This window comes from Schistocerca cancellata, chromosome 2, assembly GCF_023864275.1.
Source record: "Schistocerca cancellata isolate TAMUIC-IGC-003103 chromosome 2, iqSchCanc2.1, whole genome shotgun sequence".
Lineage (NCBI taxonomy): Eukaryota > Metazoa > Arthropoda > Insecta > Orthoptera > Acrididae > Schistocerca > Schistocerca cancellata.
The window spans coordinates 400,047,807-400,053,791 of NC_064627.1; the positions used below are offsets into that span (position 1 = coordinate 400,047,807).

At 43.7% G+C, this 5,985-nt stretch overlaps 1 pseudogene; it reads right to left on the reverse strand.

The window, feature by feature from the left end:
* Positions 1–306: 306 nt before the first annotated feature.
* On the reverse strand, positions 307–424 carry LOC126164260 (5S ribosomal RNA; annotated as a pseudogene).
* Positions 425–5,985: the final 5,561 nt, after the last annotated feature.

The following is a 5,985-nucleotide window of genomic DNA, read 5'->3' on the forward strand; positions in this document are numbered from 1 at the left end:
TTATATTTTTTTAGTAATTATTGTGATTTGTATCATAAACCATTGCTCTTAATAGTATTTTGCATACCTTTGAAAATTAATTAAAACTAAAAGCTAAACTCCTCCCGAACAGGCCATGAAGGCCCAACGGTACCGACCGACCGCCGTGTCATCCTAAACCAATGGGCGTCACTGGATGAGGATATGGAGGGGCATGTGGTCAGCACACCGCTCTCCCGGCCGTATGTCAGTTTCCGAGACCGGAGCCGCCACTTCTCAATCAAGTAGTTCCTCAGTTTGCCTCACAAGGGCTGAGTGCAACCAGCTTGCCAACAGCGCTCGGCAGACCGGATGGTCACCCATCCAAGTGCTAGCCCAGCCCGACAGCGCTTAACTTTGGTGATCTGGTGGGAACCGGTGTTACCACTGCGGCAAGGCCGTTGGCGAAGAATAATTAAACCATTTTTTTTAAAAAAAAGCTAAGTTTGCGTAATTCTGACATGAGTTTTTTAATTTAGGATGTATTTTTTTAAAATGGTGTAAATCAGTGAAGTTTATAGTTGAATTACACGTAGCATAATTACTTAAGGTGAAAATCATTCTCACATAAACTCAGATATTACTGTACTAATAACATAAAACCACCAAAAAGCATCAACATTTCTTAGTTTGAAGTTGACACAGTTTTTTGTGTGTCCTGAAAAATTTACTCAGCATGAGATACGCCCTTTAAAAAAAAAACTCTATTCATACGCCCCTCCATATCTGCATCTGGCCACGCCTATGGACTGAGAGTGACACGGCTGCCGGTCGGTACCGTTGGGAATTTATGACCATTGTTTGTCTTTGTGATTGAAGTAAGGGAACTAAGCTATACCTGTACACAAACGCTAAAATTCGTCTGAAAAGTAATTTTTTGGTGTTTTCCTTTTTAAACATCTTTCTTTTTTATAAAAAAAGTGTATGAATGGGCCAAACCTTTCCTTTTTCTAATTGCTTCTGACTGTTTTGTCCCTTGCTTGGTACAAGAACTGTTTGAATTCTGTTATAGATTCACGTCCATCGTTGATGACTTAGTTTATATACGAATATACGGAAACGTTTTGAAATCCGTGTACATTATCTTCTTGATGTTAAATTCAAACGTTGTTGTTGTTAAAAGCATTGAACATTTAAATGTAATCCACTTCCATAAACCCAGGATTCGTGAAAAGCCCACTGTTCGGTGGGGTATTGTGTCAGTCAGGCCGCAATGTTCACAGCAAAAGTTCCCCTTGAGTTTCTGGTGGTGCCGCCGTGATGCTGTCGGCAACAGATCGTTTAAGAACAAGTAAACGGCCGAGTGCAGCATTGAACTTACACTCTCACCCGAAAAGTTAGGCCACACTATCTTTCAGTTCAGAGCTTTGTGTTTTATTTGATTGGCTGGTATGTGGGCTGTTTCCTTTCGCAGTTCTTCCAGAATCTTTTTCGTAGTGAAATTCGTATCATTTGAGAGTTTTTCTAGAATTCTCATTGTAATCTGGAGACTGCGAGTAATATAATTTACGCAGGTGTCTACTGTTGAGTTCTGTTTCTTGTGGTAACTCCCCATGCGGCCTTCAATAAATCCGACTGACTTGGTGGTTGTTTCAAGAATTTTATAAGATCTGAACCGTCTCAGCCAACAAGACACGCGTCGTGCCTGATCAAAATTCTCAACTTATCATAGCACGCTGCACTGCAGCGTCCCTATCTATCACACCTGCTACTCACAAATTCTTGATCCCGTAAGGGTACGAACAATATTTGTCAATCCGCACACAAACGTACACTGATAGCCAAAACATTATGACCACTGTCCACCGCGACGTTGACTGCCGCCTGGTGGCGTTGCGGGCAAGTGATGTGATAACAGAAGTGCGTTACAGGAGCAGGTACGGAATGAGGATTACCCTAGCGAAGATATGGACTGCAAATGGGGTAATCCATTGAGTTATGTGACTTCTGCAGAGGACAGATTATTCTTAGGCAGAGCGTGTGAGCGAGTATCTCAAAATCGGCGTAGCTGGTCGAATGTTCACGTGCCACTGTCGGAGCATCTAAGGAAAGATGCACAATGACAGTGAAATTACCACAAGAGCGAAATACGAGGTGCATTCAAGTTCTAAGGCCTCTGATTTTTTTCTCCAGACTGCAAAGAGATAGAAACATGCGCATTGTTTTAAAATGAGGCCGCGTTCATTGTTAATACGTCCCAGAGATGGCAGCACCGTACGGCAGATGGAATTTTACCGCCAGCGGCGAGAATGATAACTGTTTTAAATACTTAAAATGGTGACGTTTTCCTTACTTGAACAGCGTGCAATCATTCGTTTTCCTGAATTTGTATGGTGTGAAACCAATTGAAATTCATCGACAGTTGAAGGAGACATGTGGTGATGGAGTTATGGATGTGTCGAAAGTGCGTTCGTGGGTGCGACAGTTTAATGAAGGCAGAACATCCTGTGACAACAAACCGAAATAACCTCGAGCTCGCACAAGCCGGTCTGATGACATGATCGATAAAGTGGAGAGAATTGTTTTCGGGGATCGCCGAATGACTATTGAACAGATCGCCTCCAGAGTTGGCATTTCTGTGGGTTCTGTGAACACAATCCTGCATGACGACCTGAAAATGCGAAAAGTGTCATCCAGGTGGGTGCCGCGAATGCTGACAGACGACCACATGGCTGCCCGTGTGGCATGTTGCCAAGCAATGTTGACGTGCAACGACAGCATGAATGGGACTTTGTTTTCGTCGGTTGTGACAATTGATGAGACGTGGATGCCATTTTTCAATCCAGAAACAAAGCGCCAGTCAGCTCAATGGAAGCACACAGATTCACCGCCACCAAAAAAATTTCGGGTAACCGCCAGTGTCGAAAAAATGGTGTCCATGTTGTGGGACAGCGAGGGCGAAATCCTTACCCATTGCGTTCCAAAGGGCACTACGGTAATAGGTGCATCCTACGGAAATGTTTTTAAGAACAAATTCCTTCCTGCACTGCAACAAAAACGTCCGGGAAGGGCTGTGCGTGTGCTGTTTCACCAAGACAACGCATCCGCACACCGAACTAACGTTACGCAACAGTTTCTTCGTGATAACAATTTTGAAGTGATTCCTCATGCTCCCTACTCACCTGACCTGGATCCTAGTGACTTTTGGCTTTTTCCAACAATGAAAGACACTCTCCGTGGCCGAACATTCACCAGCCGTGCTGCCATTGCCTCAGCGATTTTCCAGTGGTCAAAACATACTCCTAAAGAAGCCTTCGCCGCTGCCATGGAATCATGGCTTCAGGGTTGTGAAAACTGTGTACGTCTGCAGGGCGATTACGTCGAGAAGTAACGCCAGTTTTATCGATTTCGGGTGAGTAGTTAATTATAAAAAAATCGGAGGCCTTAGAACTTGAATGCACTTCGTATTTGGACGTCCACGACTCTTCACAGAATATCGGGCTCGGAGGCTTGTCTGTTCTGTAAAGTAGTCTAGATGGTGATCTGTGGCATTTCTGCCGATAGAGCACAATGCTGGTGCACGCACGAGTGTTTCGGTGCACACCGCTCATCGTACGTTGTTGAAGATGGAGCTCCGCAGCAGACCAGCGCTAAGGGTTCACTTGTTGATCTACCGACATCGTCAGCTATGATTGCAGTGGACGCGGGAGCATCGGGACTCGACCGCCGATCAATGGAAACGTGTCGACTCTTTGGGTGTATCACATTTTTGCAACACTAGGTCGATGGTCGTCTGCACAAACGCCATAACCCAGGTGAACGGCGGCTCGAAACGAACAACGTGCCACGGTCGCAGGCTGGTGGGAGCACTATTATGCTATGGGAGACATTCTCCTGTGCTTGTCTGCGACCTGTGGTATTAACTGAAGACACCCTGACAACTGCAAACCACCTGCATTCCTTCATGCTGTACGACTTCCCCGACAGGGATGACATCTTTCACCAGCATAATTGGCCGTATCTCGGAACCAGAAACGTGCTACAGTAGTTTCAGAAGCATTATTGTGATGTTGACGTCTCGGTGACCAAATCTGCTTGATGCAAATCCTATGGAACCCATCTGGCTTGCTGTCGGGCGCCATATCGCGTACGGAAATCAGCGGCCCGTGAGTAGACATCTAATGCCACATACCTCCGCAAGCATAGACATCTAATGCTACATATCTCCGCAAATCTACCAACCAGCTTTCGGATTCCTGATACGTAGAATCATTGATGTATTTCGTTCCAAAAAAGGACAAACAAGCTATTAAGTAGTTGGTCATAACGTTTCCACTCAACAGTGTATGTCATGAAGCAGAGGTGCTCGATTACATTAATGTGACTTAACTGTTGTCCGTTCTGTCGGACATGTCTGACAGAGCAGACCTCACTACCTTACCTAAGACGATACGTTTCACACATGTATTCATACTAGTGCATAGTTTTGACTTACGTAAATATTCTCTCATTTTCACTGCCTCTTCCTTATCTTAATATACGCTTTTTTTTTTTTCAATTTTATGACCGACGTTCTACTTGACTGGTTACGAACGTTGTAAAGCTATTGTGGTTGTACTTCCTATAAGGAAGCTGCCACTTTCTAGAAAATATTCTAACGATGTGTTGAGCCATCACGGCAGTTACACTAATCAAGAATGTTTTTGTGATACGCATACTGTAATTAGTTTTTACATGATTTTCAACAGTTTTGTATTTTGGAATCTGTAATGTGATTCCTAAGAGCTATTGTTCGTTGCTGTTTTATCATCTTCAATTTTATATCTTGGATCTGAAGATGGCTCTTGTGTAGCTGAAACTAAATAAGAAGCATATTTGCGATCTTAACTTCGAGGATATTCAACCCTTACTATAAACATCCTTTAATTTTGTCTAATTCGTGGTCACCAACCTCAGTTCTCCTAATCCTCGTTACTTTCGTCTTTCTTCGGCTTACTCTGAATCCATAGTCTGTTCTTATTAGATAGTTCATTGAATTCAACTGAGAGAGCAATATACTTAGCAAATCTTATACAGATATCCCTACGCACTCAATTTTAAACTTACTCTTGACGTTCTTATTTATTTCCGTCATTGCTTCTTCGACTGCATGCCTCCGTTATTCCTTTTTAACGTAAGAACTTGGTTCTTGGTCTTCCTGTCGCTTTCTTTCCTCTTGGGTTTTGTTTTTATTTCTCTATAGCTTACGGCTATATTTCTCAGAACTTCAAACACCTTGCACCATTGTAGACTGCCGAACGCATTTTCTAGACCGAAAACTCCTTTTACTGTGTTTTCATTTTATCAGATTTTGCTTCCACTGTCAAGCACAATGTCAGAAACGTCTCTCCATGGCCCTTTCCCTTCCGAAACCCAAACTAATCGTCATGTAACAGATTCTTAATTTTCTTTTCCATTCTTCGATCTATTACTCTTGTACGCAACTTGGATGCATTAGCTGTTGTTTGTACTATAATTCTCACATACATATGCCCTTGCTGTCTTCGGCATTGTGTGGATAATGTTTTTTCGGAAGTCTGTTGTTATGTCCCCATCTCACACCAGACTGAATATTCGTTTGGTTGCCACTTTCCCTTACGATTTTATACACTCCTGGAAATTGAAATAAGAACACCGTGAATTCATTGTCCCAGGAAGGGGAAACTTTATTGACACATTCCTGGGGTCAGATACATCACATGATCACACTGACAGAACCACAGGCACATAGACACAGGCAACAGAGCATGCACAATGTCGGCACTAGTACAGTGTATATCCACCTTTCGCAGCAATGCAGGCTGCTATTCTCCCATGGAGACGATCGTAGAGATGCTGGATGTAGTCCTGTGGAACGGCTTGCCATGCCATTTCCACCTGGCGCCTCAGTTGGACCAGCGTTCGTGCTGGACGTGCAGACCGCGTGAGACGACGCTTCATCCAGTCCCAAACATGCTCAATGGGGGACAGATCCGGAGATCTTGCTGG